The sequence below is a fragment of the Ranitomeya variabilis genome, chromosome 4 (assembly GCF_051348905.1).
Source record: "Ranitomeya variabilis isolate aRanVar5 chromosome 4, aRanVar5.hap1, whole genome shotgun sequence".
Lineage (NCBI taxonomy): Eukaryota > Metazoa > Chordata > Amphibia > Anura > Dendrobatidae > Ranitomeya > Ranitomeya variabilis.
The window spans coordinates 68,467,405-68,488,465 of NC_135235.1; positions in this window are offsets into that span (position 1 = coordinate 68,467,405).

Below are 21,061 nucleotides of genomic sequence, written 5' to 3' on the forward strand. Positions count from 1 at the left end.
GCGACGTTCTCTCCTGGGTCAGAGCAATCATCGGCCGCTCCTGCCAGCAATTCTCCTGCCTCTTGTGTCAGAGCAGCTCCTTCTCTTCCAATCTGCTGTGCCGACGGGGCGTGACTGCCGACGTCATGTTAATTGACAGCCGGCTCACCCTATCGAAGCAGGGAGGCGGCTGTCAATCTACCAGCGTATACAATCATGGCGTCTCTTCGACAGAGCAGAGTGGAAGAGAAGGAGCTGCTCTGTCGACGTGATGTCAAAGGAAGCAGGAGAATCGCCGGCAGGAGCGGTCCATGACCACTCTGAGACAGGACAGATCTTTGCAAGGCAGAAATTTAACAACTACCTGCCAATAAGTGTTTAGCCCCATAGGGAAGATAAAAATAGGTCCTGGATAACCCCTTTAAGTTTTTTGTTACTTCTTTTAACCACTTTAGGCTTTGAAAACCGTGAATCAGCTAAAAATAAGGTTGCATGGTCATACTTCAGGCAGCTTCTGCCAGGAGGCCACGCGCAAGTTATATCTTAGATCATAAAAAAAAAATTGCCTGAAATGGTTAACACAAGACAAACTATGCAACATGCACAGCAATGTAAAAAAAACCTCGCTGCGTATACGGTCATTCTTTGTATCATTTTTCTGGCGCTGTTTCTGACATGTTGCTGGCGGAATCCATTTGAAAAAGATGCCGAATGTACATAACCTTGGGTGTGTTCGTTCTGAGTGTTTTTGCTGAGTTTTTCTAGTGGAAACTGAGCCGAAACTAGAGTTTGTGAGAAGGAATTTTGGAAATTTTCTGCCCAGCTTCCACTCCAAAAACTCCGAAAATGACTCTTGCCTTGATTTGTTAAGGCCATATGCCATGCCATATTTTCTTTACAGATTTTGAATTTTCCCATGGCAACGCCACTTCACAAAAATGCAGGCAGCTGTTTTCCTGATTCAGCTGCGCAGTCGCTCTAGTAGGTTCACATACAGTGGCATGTAAAAGTTTGGGCACCCCTGGTCAAAATTACTGTTATTGTGAAAAGTTAAAGGGAACCTGTCAGCAGGATTGTGCTCAGTAACCTACAGACAGTGTCAGGTCAGCGCCGTTATACTGATAACACTGATACCTGGTGATGAAATCCGTCTTGTGGTTCTTGTTTAAGCTTTATTTTCAGTTTTGAGTTAATGATATGCTCGTGCTGCGGGTCGGCCGGTGAGGGTGTCTTCATGTGGGACTCTCAATAGCTATTCATATGTATGGTTTCTGACAGGTGACTGATCCCTCATTGACCTGCCCCCTAGTTTACATAATGAATATTGTATGGATCGCCCCCACAGTAAGGGCAATGGGGTACTCGGTACCGGGTCCTTCGGTTAGATGGTGATGGTGGGTGGTGTGAGGCGCAGAGAATAACGAGGACACAAGGTTGCAGTCTCTTTACCTTTTACTGGAGGCTTCAGCATCCACAGTCAGGGCCGGCCCGAGAGATTACAGTGCCCTAGGTGAAAATATTTTGTTGCGCCCCTACTACTTTTAACATACCTCCCAACTTTTGAAGATGGGAAAGAGGGACAAAGTTTGTGGCGCACTTCGCGCGCCGCGGCAAATTTTAGGCCACGCCTCTGACCACACCCATTCATAACTAGCCACACCCATATCCACGTCCCAACCACACCCATTTAGCACTGCTGATCACACTGTTTCATAAAGAATAATTATAAACAAAAAAATATGGCCACACAGAGCTCCATACTGTATAATGGCCCCACATGATGCCCCATACTGTATAATGGCCCCACATGATGCTCCATACTGTATAATGGCCACACATGATGCCCCATACTGTATAATGGCCACACATGATGCTCCATACTGTATAATGGCCACACATGATGCTCCATACTGTATAATGGCCACACATGATGCTCCATACTGTATAATGGCCACACATAATGCTCCATACTGTATATTGGCTGCACATGATGCTCCATACTGTATAATGACCACACATGATGCTCCATACTGTATAATGACCACACATGATGCTCCATACTGTATATTGGCTGCACATGATACTTCGTACCATATAATGGCCACACATAGCTACTCCTACACACGCGGCTGCGCTCCGTACACACATGCTCCGCTCCATACACCTTTTGCCTATTGAAAAGATTTTTTATAATTTTTTCTATTTTTTCTCTGGCGCCCCCTTAGGGTCGGCGCCCTAGGCGGCCGCCTAGTTCGCCTATACGTTCGGGCCGGCCCTGTCCACAGTCCAGGGTACAGACCACAGGGTAGGCAGAGCCCAGCCGGTCCGAAGGCAAATCCAGAGTCTCCTTATCCAGGTGGAAATCAGTAGCCTTCCTACTAGCGCCTGTGTGTTGTAGTACCTCCCTGCTGAGCTTCCCGGTAAGGTCCTCACAACTCTTGTAGATGTTCTAGATGTTATTTCTTCCTCTCTGTCCCCCAGATGGTATGGATAGGACAAACCCGTATGACTGATGGCCTGAGGCTTGTTTATAGGGACCCTAGAGATGCCCCGACCCCCACAATTTGCCACTGTGTCTTCTTAGGTATTAAGGTCGGGCAGCCAACTTGGAATTGACTGTCCTGCCGGTCTCTGAAGTAATGCGTAGAGTCAATTACTCCCTCGGTGTTCCGGCCACCGGCTACGCGCCTCAGAAGGAGGCAGCCTATTTCAGGGCAGAACTCCTGGTGCTATCTCCTTGAGCTGTGATTTTGTTTCTCACCCTCTACAATACAATTCTCTTCGTGTCCTTTCTTAGGATGCTGCCGCACGTGGAGTAAGCGCAGCTCCGTAACTTTCTATCCCGCTAGGCCTCTGTCAGGATCCCACCCCTGACAGGGACCCTCTGTCTGCAGCTCAGATGTTCCTCCTTTCCCACTGTCTGCCTGACAGGTGTTGCCTGGGCAAAGCCCAGTCAGCGACTCTCTAGCTTTCTATCCAGCCCACCAGTTTTACCCTTCTGTGATGAGTGCCCTAGTAGATAGGAGCAAGGCTCCCCCTGGTGGTCTGGAGTGTGAAGTGTGGTGTATGGTTTGTGATACCTGGTAGGAAGATCTCCTTTATTGCCATCAGACGTAATATCATTCCCCCTGGTGGAAGAATGACATCACTGCAACGACCAGGACTCTGGGGCGCTGCATATATATATAAATATATATATTGGAAAAAATACATTTGTCCATCCAGTTCAGCCTATATTCCATCAGAATAAATCTCCAGATCTACATCCTTCTAAAGAACCTAATAACTGTAAGATACAATATTGTTACGCTCCAGGAAGACATGCAGGCCTCTCTTGAACCCATCGACTGAGTTCGCCATCACCACCTCCTCAGGCAAGGAATTCCAGATTCTCTCTGCCCTAACAGTAAAGAATCCTCTTCTATGTTGCTGGTAAAACCTTCTCTCCTCTAGGCGCAGAGAATGCCCCCTTGTGACCATCACATTCCTTGCTATAAACAGATCCTCGGAGAGATATTTGTATTGTCCCCTTATATACTTATACATGGTTATTAGATCGCCCTTCAGTCCTCTTTTTTTCTAGACTAAATAATCCTAATTTTGCTAATCTCTCTGGGTATTGTAGTTCCCCCATCCCCTTTATTAATTTTGTTGCCCTCCTTTGTACTCTAATTCCATTATAGCCTTCCTGAGCACCTGCACTCAAAACTGTACACAGTACCCCATGTGCGGTCTAACCAGGGATTTGTACAGAGACAGTATAATGCTCTCATCATGTATATCCAGACCTCTTTTAATGTACCCCATGATCCTGTTTACCTTGGCAGCCGCTGCCTGGCACTGGCTGCTCCAGGTAACTTTATCATTAACTAGGATCCCCAAGTCCTTCTCCATGTCAGATTTATTCAGTGGTTTCTCATTCAGTGTGTAATGGTGATATTGATTCCTTCTTCCAATGTGTATAACCTTACATTTATCATTGTTAAACCGCATCTACCACCTCTCGGCCCAAGTTTCCAAGTTATCCAGATCCATCTGTATCAGAATACTATCTTCTCTTGTATTGACTACTTTACATAGTTTTGTATCATCTGCAAATATTAATATTTTACTGTGTAAACCTTCTACCAGATCGTTAATAAATATGTTGAAGAGAATAGGTCCCAACACCGACCCCTGCGGTACCCCACTGGTCACAGCAACCCAGTTAGAGAATACACCATTTATAACCACAAGAGTCTTTCAATTCTTGTTTAAGGGATTTTCATCCATTCTTCCTTGGAAAATTCTTCCAGTTCTGCAAGATTCATGGGTCGTCTTGCATGCTCTGCTATGTTGAGGTCTGGCCACAGATTTTCAGTGATGTTCAGATCAGGGGACTGTGAGGGCCATTGTAAAACCTTCAGCTTGCACCTTTTGAGGTTGCCTTTTGTGGATTTTGATGTGTTTGTAGGACCATTGCTGTTATGACCTGGTGGTTAAGAGGCCACACTGATATGACCTGGTGGCTAAAACGCAACATGGGACGAGCTCTGAGAAGGTGGTATCTCTACTGACCGCAGTCCTTAATCCTAACAACAACACTAGTAATAGCCGTGGGATGTTCCTGACTCTCCCTAGACACCTCTTCACAGCCTAAGAACTAACTACCCCTAAAGAAGGAAATAGAAAGATATCTTGCCTCAGAGAAAACCCCAAAAGGAAAGACAGCCCCCCACAAATATTGACTGTGAGTGAAGAGGGAAATGACGTACACAGAAATGAAATCAGATTTCAGCAAAGGAGGCCAATACTAAACTTGATAGACAGAGAGAAAAGGATACTGTGAGGTCAGTATTAAAAACTACAAAATCCACGCAGAGTTTACAAAAATGAACTCCACACCGACTCACGGTGTGGAGGGGCAAATCTGCTTTCCCAGAGCTTCCAGCTAGCCTGAATATGACATAGTGACAAGCTGGACAAAAAGAGACATATTTGCAGAGCAATAGAGTCTAGGCAAGTGGACAAACAAAAACTTAGCAAAAACTTATCTTTTGCAGACAAGGACAGGCCATATGAGAAATCCAAGGAGAGAACCAAATCCAACCAAGAACATTGACAGCTGGCATGAACTAAAGCCCAGAGGAGGTTTAAATAACAAACCCAGGCAAGGCGATTAGTGAAGGCAGCTGCCACAGCTACCTAAAGGAGCAGCAGTTCCACTCGAAACCACCAGAGGGAGCCCAAGGGCAGAACTCACAAAAATATCATTAGCAACCACAGGAGGGAGCTCCAGAACGGAATTCACAACAGTACCCCTCCTTGAGGAAGGGTCACCGAACCCTCACCAGAGCTCCCAGGCCCATCAGGACGAGCCAAATGGAAAGCACGAACCAAATCGGCAGCATGAACATCGGAGGCAACAACAAAATAATTATCCTCCTGGCCATAACTGTTATGACCCCAGTGGACAGGGTCTCAGAGGAACGTGTAAGTCTGCAAGATACAAAAATCCAGCTCATAGGGCTGTGGTAACTGGGTTGACCAAATAGCTACTCCTAACGCCAACACTAGAAGTAGCCGGGGATCATGCCTACGGTGATCGCTAGATGACTCGCGCCAGCCGGAGAATCTAACTACCCCTAGGAGAAGAAAACAAAGACCTCTCTTGCCTCCAGAGAAAGGGACCCCAAAGCAAGATACAAGCCCCCCACAAATAATAACGGTGAGGTAAGAGGAAATGACAAACACAGAAATGAACCAGGTTCAGCAAAGAGAGGCCAGCTTACTAATAGCAGAATATAGCAAGATAACTTATCTGGTCAACAAAAACCCTATAAAAATCCACGCTGGAGATTCAAGAACCCCCGAACCGTCTAACGGTCCGGGGGGAGAACACCAGCCCCCAGGAGCTTCCAGCAAAGGTCAGGATACAGATAGGAACAAGCTGGACAAAAATACCAAACAAAACAAAAGCAAAAAGCAAAGAAGCAGACTTAGCTTGAAAAACAGGAACCAGGATCAGAGGACAAGAGCACAACAGATTAGCTCTGATTTCAACGATGCCAGGCATTGAACTGAAGGTCCAGGGAGCTTATATAGCAACGCCCCTGAACTAACGGCCCAGGTGAGGATATAGGAAAAGACAGACGCTCCAGAGTCAAATCACTAATGACCACTAGAGGGAGCAAAAAGCAAAATCACAACACATAACCCTTCCACTTGACCAGATATTGAAGCTTCCGCCTCGAAAAACGAGAATCCAAAATCTTCTCCACCACATATTCCAATTCCCCCTCAACCAACACCGGAGCAGGAGTATCAACGGAGGGAACCATAGGTACCACATATCTCCGCAACAAAGATCTATGGAACACATTATGAATGGAAAAGGAAGCTGGAAGGGCCAAACGAAAAGACACAGGATTGATAATTTCAGAAATCTTATAAGGCCCAATAAAGCGAGGCTTGAACTTAGGGGAAGAAACCTTCATAGGAACATGACGAGAAGACAACCAGACCAAATCCCCAACACGAAGCCGGGGACCAACACACCGACGACGGTTAGCAAAACGTTGAGCCTTTTCCTGAGACAACGTCAAATTGTCCACCACATGAGTCCAAATTTGCTGCAACCTGTCCACCACAGAATCCACACCAGGACAGTCAGAAGGCTCAAGCTGCCTCGAAGAAAAACGAGGATGAAAACCAAAATTACAAAAGAAAGGCGAAACCAAGGTAGCCGAACTAGCCCGATTATTAAGGGCAAACTCGGCCAACGGCAAAAAGGTCACCCAATCATCCTGATCAGCAGACACGAAGCATCTCAAATAGGTTTCCAAGGTCTGATTGGTTCGCTCCGTTTGGCCATTTGTCTGAGGATGGAATGCTGAAGAAAAAGACAAATCAATGCCCATTCTAGCACAAAAGGACCGCCAAAACCTAGAAACGAACTGGGAACCTCTGTCAGACACAATATTCTCCGGAATACCATGCAAACGAACCACATGCTGAAAAAATAATGGAACCAAATCAGAGGAGGAAGGCAACTTAGGCAACGGTACCAAATGGACCATCTTAGAAAACCAGTCACAAACCACCCAGATGACAGACATCTTCTGAGAAACAGGAAGATCAGAAATAAAATCCATGGAAATATGCGTCCAGGGCCTCTCAGGAATAGGCAAAGGCAAAAGCAACCCACTGGCACGGGAACAGCAAGGCTTAGCCCGAGCACTGGTCCCACAGGACTGCACAAACGAACGCACATCCCGCGATAAGGAAGGCCACCAAAAGGACCTAGCCACCAAATCTCTGGTACCGAAAATCCCAGGGTGACCAGCCAACACCGAACAATGAACCTCAGAAATTACCCTGCTTGTCCATCTATCAGGAACAAACAGTTTCCCCACAGGACAGCGGTCAGGTTTATCAGCCTGAAACTCCTGAAGTACCCGCCGCAAATCAGGGGAGATGGCAGAAAGAATCACCCCCTCCTTGAGGATCCCAGCCGGCTCAAGAACTCCTGGAGAATCAGGCAAAAAACTCCTAGAAAGGGCATCAGCCTTCACATTCTTAGATCCCGGAATATACGAGACCACAAAATCAAAACGTGAGAAAAACAGAGACCACCGAGCTTGTCTAGGATTCAACCGCTTAGCAGACTCGAGGTAAATCAGATTCTTATGATCAGTCAAGACCACCACGCGATGCTTGGCTCCCTCAAGCCAATGTCGCCACTCCTCAAATGCCCACTTCATAGCCAACAACTCCCGATTGCCGACATCATAATTACGCTCAGCAGGCGAAAACTTTCTGGAGAAGAAAGCACATGGTTTCATCAAAGAGCCATCAGAATTTCTCTGAGACAAAACGGCCCCTGCCCCAATCTCAGAAGCATCAACCTCAACCTGAAAAGGGAGAGAAACATCTGGCTGACGCAACACAGGGGCAGAAGTAAAACGACGTTTAAGCTCCTGAAAGGCCTCAACAGCCGCAGAGGACCTGTGAGGTTACTAGGGAGAGGAAGGAAAGTGGACCCACTGGACCGTGATGACGATCCCCTCACGGACGAGCTGACCAGGTGGACCGCCCCCTATACAGGGAGTGTTAGGGGCAGGCCTGTGAAGGACTACCACCACGGAAGCTGGGGAAGCACAATAGAACAGCAAAGGGTAAAAGAGGAACCAGACCGAAGGAAGAGGGAGAAACACAGGGCTATGGTGACACAGGACTGATGGGACTGAGAGGGCAGGAGGACCGGCAACACAGGGACGGCAGGAGGACCGGCAACACAAGGACGGCAGGAGGACCGGCAACACAGGGACAGCAGGAGGACCGGCAACACAGGGCCTGCAGGAGGACCGGCAACACAGGGACGGCAGGAGGACCGGCAACACAGGGACGGCAGGAGGACCGGCAACACAGGGACGGCAGGAGGACCGGCAACACAGGGACTGCAGGAGGACCGGCAACACAGGGACGGCAGGAGGACCAGTAACACAGGGACGGCAGGAGGACCGGTAACACAGGGACGGCAGGGGGACCGGCAACACAGGGACTGCAAAGAAGGGGCCAAGAGCACTAGCATAGCACAAGTGATCTACAGGCACAGAGAGGCGGACGGAAGCTGCTTACATACCAGGACAGCGAGGCACTTCCGGGTGAGGGTCCTCCAGGAAGAGAGAGAGGAGAGAAGGAGTGTCGCCAGGAAGGTTAGAGGTGCACGCGCGCAGTGCTGAATCTGGCGTGCGCGCGCACCCGACGAGCAGCAGAACCCAGACAGCCTGCAGGGAGGAGACATGGAGAAGAGGACGCCGCAGGAGAGGAGGCGTGCCGAGACACCGAAGACAGGTGAGCATGAGACGGCAGCGGCGTAACAGTACCCCCGTCCTTACACCTCCCCTTACCCCTAAGGCTGGAAAGAAATCTAGCTAAGATACGAGGGGCCTGAATGTTCTCCCGAGGCTCCCAGGATCTTTCCTCAGGCCCAAAACCCTTCCAGTCCACCAAAAACAAAGTTTTACCCCTGCGCTTTTTCATGGCTAAAATGTCCTTAATCTCAAAATTATTATCCGCAGAAACAGGGGAAGGTGAAGACAAGGCAGAGGCATGAAACTGATTAAAGATTACGGGTTTCAGAAGAGAAACATGAAAGGAATTGGGAATGCGAAGAGAGGCCGGAAGCTTCAGTTTGTAAGAAACATCGTTAATACGTGTCAAGACCTCGAAAGGACCAATAAAGCGAGGACCAAGTTTGTGCAAAGGGATTTTAAGGCGAATAAATTTAGACGAAAGCCAAACCTTATCCCCCGGACGAAATATAGGGGAATCAAGACGCCTCTTATCCGCATGACTCTTCATCCTAAGTTGAGCTAGTTCTAGGGCAGACTTGGTCTCCTGCCAGATCCTGGAGAATTCCCTAGACAGAAGCTCCGACGCAGGCACAGACGAGACAGGAGGGACCGGTAGAGGAAGTCCAGGGTTTAGTCCATAAACGACAAAAAATGGAGACTTGGCAGAGGCTTCACTGGTGTGATTATTATAAGAAAACTCTGCCCATGGCAGTAAGTCGGACCAATCATTATGATGAGCGTTGGTGAAGTGCCGGAGATAAGTTACCAAAGTTTGGTTAGTACGTTCCACTTGGCCGTTGGACTGAGGATGATAGGCTGAGGAAAAGTCGAGCGAGATGTTCATCGACTTACAGAGAGACCTCCAGAACCGAGCGGTGAACTGGACACCACGGTCAGAAACGATATGTTGAGGTAGACCATGAAGGCGAAAAATATGTTGAACAAAAATCTTCGCCAACACAGGAGCTGATGGCAAATCTGAGAGAGGAATGAAATGAGCCATTTTCGAGAAACGATCCACAACCACGAGGATGACGGAGCAACCAGAGGAACGAGGCAAGTCAGTAATAAAATCTACTGCAATATGTTGCCACGGAGCAGAGGGTACAGGAAGAGGATGCAAAAGACCAGAAGGCAAGTGTCTAGGAACCTTGTTCTTGGCACAAGATGGACAAGACTCGACAAAACTTCGGACATCCTTCAAAAGAGTTGACCACCAGTAGTAGCGGGATATGAGGTTGTAGGTCTTTTTGAAACCAACATGACCCGCCAGTTTGGAGGCATGACCCCAAAGTAAAACACGTCTCTTGTCTTTCTCAGAAACAAAAGTCTTACCCGGCGGTAAAGAAGTCAGGGAGATTGGGGCCACCGTGATGACCCTGGTTGGATCAACGATGTGTGTGGTCTCCTCCTCAGTGTCCATCAGCGAGAAAGACCTGGACAAGGCATCGGCCTTGAAGTTCTTCTTACCAGGCAGAAAACGGAGTTCGAAGTCAAACCGGGCGAAGAATAAGGCCCATCTGGCTTGTCGAGGATTCAGTCGATGCGCTGAATGGATGTATGCTAGATTCTTATGGTCCGTATAGATTACAAACGGATGGAGCGCTCCCTCCAGTAGATACCTCCATTCCTCCAGTGCCATTTTGATGGCTAAAAGTTCTTTATCGCCAATGGAGTAATTCTTTTCAGAAGACGAGAAGCTCTTGGAGAAGAAACCACAAGGCACAAGACGACCGGAAACGGACCTCTGAGATAGCACTGCTCCAGCTCCGACTGTGGAAGCGTCAACCTCTAAGAAGAAGGGTTTATTTGCTTCAGGACAATGGAGTACAGGAGCTGAAGCAAAAGCTTCCTTGAGACACAGGAAAGCCTCTTCGGCCTCCGCGGGCCAAAGTTGAGGATTGGCACCTTTTTTCGTCAAAGAAGAGATGGGGGCTGACAGGGACGAGAAGTGAGGAATAAATTGCCGATAATAATTTGCGAATCCTAGAAAACGTTGGATTGCCTTTATACCAAGAGGACGAGGCCAATTGAGAACGGCAGCAACCTTGCCTGGATCCATACGTAGACCAGAATCGGAGATGATGAAACCCAGGAACGGTAAAGACGATTGTTCAAAGGCACACTTCTCTAGCTTTGCATAAAGCCGATTTTCTCTCAAGCGAAGAAGAACTTGACGGACATCTCTTCGATGAGAAGGTAGATCCGGGGAAAACACAAGTATATCGTCCAAATATACCACAACACAGGTGTATAGTAGGTCTCGAAACACGTCATTCACCAACTCTTGAAAGACCGCAGGAGCGTTACACAGGCCGAAGGGCATCACCAAATACTCATAATGACCATCGCGGGTGTTAAATGCAGTCTTCCATTCGTCACCTGAGCGAATACGGATCAAATTGTAGGCTCCCCTGAGATCCAATTTAGTGAAGATGCGTGCTCCCCGTAGACGGTCGAAGAGTTCCGGAATGAGAGGCAGAGGATACTTATTCTTAACCGTGATACCATTGAGACCACGATAATCAATGCAGGGTCGCAGGGAACCATCTTTCTTCTTTACAAAGAAAAAGCCAGCCCCCGCAGGAGAAGAAGATTTTTGGATAAAACCCCTGGCTAAGTTCTCCTGGACATAATCGGACATGGCTTGAGACTCGGAGGGAGACAGAGGATAAATACGACCTCTGGGAGGAGTAGAACCTGGAACAAGATCAATCGGGCAATCGTAAGGACGATGCGGCGGCAAAACTTCTGCTTCTTTCTTGTTGAAGACGTCCGAGAATGAAGAATAAACCGAAGGTAGATTCTCAAGTCCAGGAACCGATGAGAGGGAACGAATAGGCTTGACGGGTAGAAGGCATCTATTCACACAAGACTGTCCCCAGCTTACGACATCTCCAGTTCGCCAGTTTAGGGTAGGCTCGTGATTTCTTAACCAGGGTAGACCAAAAAGAAATGGATGGGACAGAGACGGCAGAACGTAAAAAGCCAATTTTTCATGATGAAGAGCTCCGATTTGGATTTCAACCTCCTCGGTGACAGAAGAAACGGACTCCCGCAAAGGCTGACCATCGACAGAAGCTATTTGCCTAGGAACCTCCAAGGACCTGACAGGAATCCCAAGTCTTTGAACAACCTCGAGTTGGACGAAATTCCCAGCTGCTCCAGAATCTACGTAGGCGTCAAAAGAGAAGCGGTTAGACCCTAAATGTAAAATCACAGACAAAATCAAAGGTGGAGAGGAATCGTAACTACCTAGGAAGGCCTCCCTTACCTGTCCTAGGCGGAGGCGTTTCCCGGCTTCTGGGGGCAGGAACGTAGAAGATGAGTGGCGCTGCCACAATAGAAGCATAATCCCTGCGCAAGTCTCTCCTTACGGCGTAATACCGCAGACTTGAGGCGATCTACCTGCATGGGCTCAGGGGAAGAAGAGGTGGAAACAGAAGAAGCTTGGGGGATAGAAGCACTGCGAGCGGCAGTAGACGAACCTGGAAGCCTCCTCTCTCTGACAACCTCCCGAGAGCATTCCTGGAAACGCAAATCTATGCGAGTAGCCAAGAAGATTAGGTCATCCAACGTAGTAGGAGTATCACGCCCCGCCAGTTCATCCTTAACTCGAGAAGATAAACCCCGCCAGAATGCTCCCACCAAAGCTTCATTGTTCCACCCTAGATCGGATGACAGTGTTCGAAAACGGATGGCGTACTGAGCCACAGTGAGGGTACCCTGGCATAGGTTAAAAAGAGACTCAGTAGTAGATACCAAACGACCAGGTTCATCAAAAACCCTGCGAAAGGTATCCAAAAAAAGATTAAGTTGGGAAACCACCGGATCACCTCGCTCCCAGAGTGGATTGACCCAGGCCAAAGCCTCACCCTCCAAATGGGAAACCACAAAAGCTACTTTAGCACGGTCCGTGGGGTATAACAGCGGGGATAACTCAAAGTGTAACTGACACTGATTGAGAAAACCTCGACAAAATTTGGGGTCCCCACTATAGCGAGGAGGCCTGGCCAAACGAGGAGCGGGCTGCGGAGAGGAGACCTGGACAGGAGCAGAGGCAGCACCCTGCAGGGAAAGAAGACGATTATCGATGGAGGCCATATAATTCAAAATATGAGACTGAGTGTCTCGCTGTTGGCCAAGCTCCTGCTGCAGGGCCGACAGCTGTGAAGCGTTACTTGGGTCAGAAGATTGTAAAGCTGCGAGACGAGACTCCATATTTTTAAGGAAGGACATGATTCTCGTCTGGTTCTCACGCAAAAAGAGCAACTCTTTTTGAATCGCGGAGACACCAGCGGGGTCCATGGCCTGTAGATACTGGGAGGTTACTAGGGAGAGGAAGGAAAGTGGACCCACTGGACCGTGATGACGATCCCCTCACGGACGAGCTGACCAGGTGGACCGCCCCCTATACAGGGAGTGTTAGGGGCAGGCCCGTGAAGGACTACCACCACGGAAGCTGGGGAAGCACAATAGAACAGCAAAGGGTAAAAGAGGAACCAGACCGAAGGAAGAGGGAGAAACACAGGGCTATGGTGACACAGGACTGATGGGACTGAGAGGGCAGGAGGACCGGCAACACAGGGACGGCAGGAGGACCGGCAACACAGGGACGGCAGGAGGACCGGCAACACAGGGACAGCAGGAGGACCGGCAACACAGGGCCTGCAGGAGGACCGGCAACACAGGGACGGCAGGAGGACCGGCAACACAGGGACGGCAGGAGGACCGGCAACACAGGGACGGCAGGAGGACCGGCAACACAGGGACTGCAGGAGGACCGGCAACACAGGGACGGCAGGAGGACCAGTAACACAGGGACGGCAGGAGGACCGGTAACACAGGGACGGCAGGGGGACCGGCAACACAGGGACTGCAAAGAAGGGGCCAAGAGCACTAGCATAGCACAAGTGATCTACAGGCACAGAGAGGCGGACGGAAGCTGCTTACATACCAGGACAGCGAGGCACTTCCGGGTGAGGGTCCTCCAGGAAGAGAGAGAGGAGAGAAGGAGTGTCGCCAGGAAGGTTAGAGGTGCACGCGCGCAGTGCTGAATCTGGCGTGCGCGCGCACCCGACGAGCAGCAGAACCCAGACAGCCTGCAGGGAGGAGACATGGAGAAGAGGACACCGCAGGAGAGGAGGCGTGCCGAGACGCCGAAGACAGGTGAGCATGAGACGGCAGCGGCGTAACAGGACCAATTCATCACATCAGCACCCTTCCTCGTCAAATCGGTCAGAGGCTTCACCACACTAGAAAAATTAGCAATAAAGCGGCGATAAAAATTGGCAAAGCCCAAAAATTTCTGAAGGCTCTTTACAGATGTAGGTTGAGTCCAATCATGAATGGCCTGGACTTTAACAGGGTCCATTTCAATAGCCGAGGGAGAAAAAATGAAACCCAAAAAAGAAACCTTCTGAACTCCAAAGAGGCACTTAGACCCCTTCACAAACAACGCATTAGCACGAAAGACCTGAAATACCATCCTAACCTGCTTCACATGAGACTCCCAATCATCGGAGAAAACCAAAATATCATCCAAATACACAATCATGAATTTATCCAGATAATTCCAGAAGATATCATGCATAAAGGACTGAAATACCGATGGAGCATTAGAGAGCCCGAATGGCATCACAAGATATTCAAAATGGCCTTCGGGCATATTAAATGCTGTTTTCCATTCATCACCTTGTTTAATACGCACGAGATTATACGCCCCTCGAAGGTCGATTTTAGTAAACCAACTGGCACCCTTAATCCGAGCAAACAAATCAGAAAGTAAAGGTAAAGGGTACTGGAATTTGACAGTGATCTTACTGAGAAGGCGATAATCTATACAGGGTCTCAAGGAGCCATCCTTCTTGGCAACAAAAAAGAATCCCGCTCCCAACGGTGATGAAGACAGGCGAATATGCCCCTTCTCCAAGGACTCCTTTACATAACTCCGCATAGCGGCATGCTCTGGCACAGACAGATTGAAAAGTCGGCCCTTAGGGAACTTACAGCCAGGAATCAAATTAATGGCACAATCACAGTCCCTATGAGGAGGCAGGGAACTGGACTTGGGCTCATCAAATATATCCTGGAAATCCGACAAAAACTCAGGAACTTCAGAAGAAGGGGACGAGGAAATGGACATCAAAGGAATATCACTATGTATCCCCTGACAACCCCAACCAGTTACAGACATAGATCTCCAATCCAGCACTGGATTATGTACCTGTAACCATGGCAAACCCAGCACAACAATATCATGCAAATTATGCAACACCAAAAAGCGAATATTTTCCTGATGTGCTGGAGCCATGTACATGGTTAACTGTGTCCAGTAGTGAGGTTTATTCTTGGCCAATGGCGTAGCAACAATCCCCCTTAAGGGAATAGGGCTTTGCAAAGGCTCCAAGGAAAAACCACAGCGCTTGGCAAATTCTAAGTCCATTAAGTTCAGGGCAGCACCAGAATCCACAAATGCCATAACAGAAAAGGACGACAATGAGCAAATCAGGGTAACAGACAAGAGAAATTTAGGCTGTACAGTACTAATGGTAACAGACCTAGGGACCCTCTTAGTACGCTTAGGGCAATCAGAAAGAGCATGAGCAGAATCACCACAGTAAAAACACAGGCCATTCTGACGTCTGAATTTCTGCCTTTCTGCTCTAGTCAAAATCCTATCACATTGCATAGGCTCAGGACTCTGCTCAGAGGACACTGCCATATGGTGCACCACCTTGCGCTCGCGCAAGCGCCGATCAATCTGAATGGCCAAAGACATTGACTCATTCAGACCAGCAGGCGTAGGAAACCCCACCATAACATCTTTCAGGGCTTCAGAAAGACCCTTTCTGAAAATAGCTGCCAGGGCATACTCATTCCATTTTGTGAGCACAGACCACTTTCTAAATTTCTGGCAGTATACTTCTGCTGCTTCCTGACCCTGACACAGAGCCAGCAAAGTTTTTTCTGCCTGATCCACAGAATTAGGCTCGTCATACAGCCATCCGAGCGCTTGAAAAAATGCGTCAATATTGAGCAATGCAGGATTTCCTGGCTCAAGGGAGAATGCCCAGTCCTGCGGGTCGCCACGCAGCAAAGAAATAACAACCTTCACCTGCTGAATGGGGTCACCAGAGGAACGGGGTCTCAGAGCAAAAAACAATCTGCAATTATTTTTAAAGTTCAAAAATTTAGATCTACCCCCAGAAAACAAATCAGGAATAGGAATTCTAGGCTCTAATACCGGAGTCTGGACAACATAATCTTGGATACTCTGTACCCTTGCAGCGAGTTGATCCACGCGCAAGGACAGACCCTGAACCTCCATTTCAGCACCAAAATCCTGAACCACCCAGAGATTAAGGGGAAAAAAAAAGACAAAACAAGCTACAAAGGAAAAAAAAATGACTCAGAACTTTCTTTTCCCTCTTTTGAGATGCATTTAACACATTGATGGCCAGCTGTACTGTTATGACCTGGTGGTTAAGAGGCCACACTGATATGACCTGGTGGCTAAAACGCAACATGGGACGAGCTCTGAGAAGGTGGTATCTCTACTGACCGCAGTCCCTAATCCTAACAACAACACTAGTAATAGCCGTGGGATGTTCCTGACTCTCCCTAGACACCTCTTCACAGCTTAAGAACTAACTACCCCTAAAGAAGGAAATAGAAAGATATCTTGCCTCAGAGAAAACCCCAAAAGGAAAGACAGCTCCCCACAAATATTGACTGTGAGTGAAGAGGGAAATGACGTACACAGAAATGAAATCAGATTTCAGCAAAGGAGGCCAATACTAAACTTGATAGACAGAGAGAAAAGGATACTGTGCGGTCAGTATTAAAAACTACAAAATCCACGCAGAGTTTACAAAAATGAACTCCACACCGACTCACGGTGTGGAGGGGCAAATCTGCTTTCCCAGAGCTTCCAGCTAGCCTGAATATGACATAGTGACAAGCTGGACAAAAAGAGACATATTTGCAAAGCAATAGAGTCCAAGCAAATGGACAAACAAAAACTTAGCAAAAACTTATCTTTTGCAGACAAGGACAGGCCATATGAGAAATCCAAGGAGAGAACCAAATCCAACCAAGAACATTGACAGCTGGCATGAACTAAAGCCCAGAGCAGGTTTAAATAACAAACTCAGGCAAGGCGATTAGTGAAGGCAGCTGCCACAGCTACCTAAAGGAGCAGCAGTTCCACTCGAAACCACCAGAGGGAGCCCAAGGGCAGAACTCACAAAAATACCATTAGCAACCACAGGAGGGAGCTCCAGAACGGAATTCACAACACATTGCCCATTTGTAGAAGACATCCTCTTTCAACTTCAGCTTTTTTACAGATAATATTATGTTTGCATCAAGAATTTGTTGAAAATTCATTGAATCCATTATTCCCTCTACCCGTGAAATATTTCCCATGCCATTGGCTGCAACACAACCACGAAGCATGAGTGATCCATCCCCATGTTTAATGGTTGGTGAGATGTTCTTTTTCTGAAATTCTGTGCCCTTTTTTCTCAACACATACATGTGATCATTGTGGTCAAAGTATACTGTTTTAACCTCATCGGTCCAGCGGACTTGTTTTAAAAAATGCATTAGGCTGGTTTAGATGTTTTTTTGCATACTTCTGACACTGAATTTTAAGGTGAGGACGCAGGAAAGGTTTTCTTCTGATGGCTGAACCATGAAGGCCATATTTGTGAAGGTGTTTCTGAACCATAAACAATGTACCACAACTCCAGTGTCTGCTAAATTTTTGTGAAGGTCTTTTGCAGTCAGAAGGGGGTTCTAATTTGCATCTCTAGCAATCCTACGAGCAGCTCTAACTGAAATTTTGCTTGGTCTTCCAGACCTTATCTTGACCTCCACTGTTCCTGTTAACTTCCATTTCTTAAGTACATTTCAGTCTGAGCAAAGGACAACTTCGAAACACTTTGCTATCTTCTTATAGCCTTCTCCTGCTTTGTGGGCCTCCACCATTTTCATTTTCAGAGTGCTAGGCAGCTGCTTAGAAGAAACCCATGGCTGCTATTTTTTGGCACAAGGTTAGAGGCGGCTGGGTTTTTACAAAGTGATGAGCGAACCTGTTTGGTTAATATGTTATTTAAGCATGCTCGGGTGTTATCCAAGTATCTTGTGAGTTCTTGAAAAATATGTTGAAGTCCGCACAGCTGCAAGATTCGCGGCCAACACATGCGAGGATTGACTGTTAGAAAGCCGCAACACACGCAGGGATTGCCTAAGAGCCACAAAACATGCAGCCACAGGGACTCAAACATATTATTAGAGCACATTCAGGATACTCGGATAGCACCCGAGCATTCTTGCATAACACGTTATCCGAGTGCATTTGCTCATCACTAATCTTTAACTTTGGGCCTCTTAGGCCATGTTCACACTTTGCGGTTTTTACCGCGGATCCGCGGCGATTTTGATGCTGCGGGTCCGCAGCAGTTTCCATTGCGTTTACATTAACATGTAAACCCTATGGAAACCGCAAACCGCAGTGCACATGCTGCGGGAAAAACCGCGCAGAAACGCAGCAGTTTACAACCCGCAGCATGTCACTTCTTTGTGCAGAATCGCTGCGATTCTGCACCCATAGGAATGCATTGATCCGCTTACTTCCCGCATGGGGCTGTGCCCACGTTGCAGGAAGTAAGCGGATAATGTGCGGGTGGTACCCGGGGTGGAGGAGAGGAGACTCTCCTCCAGGCCCTGGGAACCATATTTGGGTGTAAAAAAAAGAATTAAAATAAAAAATCATGTTATACTCACCTCTCAGCACTGCCCGCGGCGTCCGGTCTGGGTTGATGTGCGAACAGGACCTGCGGTGACGTCGCGGTCACATGACCGTGATGACGCCGCGGTCACATGACCGTGACGTCACGAAGGGTCCTTCTCGCACATCATCTTTGGAAGCGGACCGCCGAGTGCAGCGCCGAGGAGATCGGGATGTCAGAGAGGGTGAGTATAACCAATTTTTTTATTTTAACATTATACTATTGATGCTGCATATTGCTGCATATGCAGCATCAATAGTATAGGCGGAAACCCGCAGCGGAAACCGCGGAACAAGCCGCGATAAATCTGCAGGGATAACCGCAGCGGGTTTGCCCTGCAGATTTATCAATTCCGCTGCGGGAGAACCCGCAGAGCACACCGCAAAGTGTGCACATAGCCTTAGAGATCATTTCATCTTCAACTTGCTTAACTGTTCACAATAGCAGTAATTTTGAGCAGGGGTGCCCAAACTTTTACATGCCACTATATATGTAAATTTTGTGCTAGATTATAAGACTTTTCTTAAATATAGGATGTCAGATTTATGACACCAGGATTAGCCTTCCCAACCGGAGGACAGCATAAAATAGACCCTGATTCTGGCACTATGTCACTTATTAGTCTTCTTGCTGTGCTTTTGATATATCTCTGTTTTATCTGCTGCACCCTCTGCTAGTCTTCTCACTGATGAGCTCTGTTTAACCCACTAACACCACTGATTGACAGATTTCTGTGCACACTCTGCATCAATAGAAAGCTGCCAATCAATTTGGAGGGTGGGGGTAGCCGGACCTTATGGATATCAAACACTACATAGCAGTAGCTCATGAGAAGAATTGCAGAGCTACTACAGGTAAACAATGATTTATCAAAATTACAGCAATAAGCCCAATAAGTGACCCAACTCTGGTACTGGTGTCTCTGCCCCTACATCATGCTGCTCTCACATGAGACAGAAAGAACCTGGTGACAAATTCTCTGTAATTTGGGTCATTAGATCTAGAGGCAAGCTCTGTATCATGGGTGTGTCAGATGCCACAGACTGTCGCTCTGCATCTGGCTGCAGAAGGTCTCTGGGTTTGGCATTACAAAGCGCCTCCTTAATCATTTTGACTCTTGGACCCAGCGGCAACCTCCCTCCAGCTCTAGTTGACGCACCTGGACCTGAGGGTTTATATATCTTCAGTCTACTGCAGAGTGTTGCCGGTGATATTCACATTTTTCCTTTGTGAAATCTTGGAGCTATAGCAGTCGGCTAACTTCCTCTCTGGAACTGTTTGAGGACGTTTGGTGTTGCCTCTCAGAGTCTGCTCAAGCTAAGTTCATTCCCCTTGTCTGTCTACCTTTTGGTTTTCAGTTTATAGATTGACCAGTGCAGCCCCTCCCTATCCAGGGCCTAGTTCTAGGAAGATAATATGGCTTAGGTTCCTGCTCAGCGATTGGTGAGGAACCAATTTAGGGATGATAGGGCAGGTAGGGTTTTATCAGATCTGCCTAGGGGTCTCCACCCATCCTTTCCCTAGTGTCTGGGCTTCCTTCCCCTCATCCCTTCGTGTTGCACTTAGTCTTCCCACACTGTACGTGACACCCTGATTTAAATGAGTTTTCTACTTCTGGACAACCCCTTCTTAAATGCTGAAGTGGACAACCCCTTTAAGGGCCGTAACACAACCACAAAAATCCATAAATGTAGTCTACAGGAATTGTATTGGAAGTTATGTTTTTTTTTCTACAAGTTTTAGGTGGTAAAGGTAATTTGCACAGAGAGAAAGTGTTAGGAAGCCTACCTCCTATGTATGAGTGTTTATGGACAACCACATAATTCTCATTGGTTCATCACAGAGCTAATATATAAACGGTATTGCAGACAGTATTATGCCACAATTATGGAGCCAAATCCCCCTCTCACCAAAAACAGCATAAAATCTAATTGAAAAAAAAAATCCTCTGTATTCCTTATTATGAAATTTGGAGGTCTACAGAGGTATGGCAGACGGCTGAGGCACCTCTATGGCAGTTCTATCACCTCTCAGTACAAAACATAGCCATGATATGTCCACTATGCATAAAAAATGTTGAATTCTCTGAAAAAAATGCATACAAGTGATCAAACCCATCCCTGTTTCTCATCCTGTTCCTCTCTTATCTCAAAGCAACACCACATTACAGCGGCTCTGAGCATCTGTCTGAAATATACTTTGATCACTGTAAAAATGTATCATCCCCACCCAATGTGCTGTTCTGTACTTTGTGATCTCTGCGCGGCTCTGATAGTAATGTTAGTTATGGCATCTGAAAGAACCATGAGTGCCACATGAGAACATGAGGCTTATCTCATTGTCAGACCTTATTCACACATCAGTCTGTCTGTACAAGTCCCCTCTATAATGTAAAGTGCTGCAGAATATGTTGGCGCTATATAAATAAAAATTATTATTATCATTACA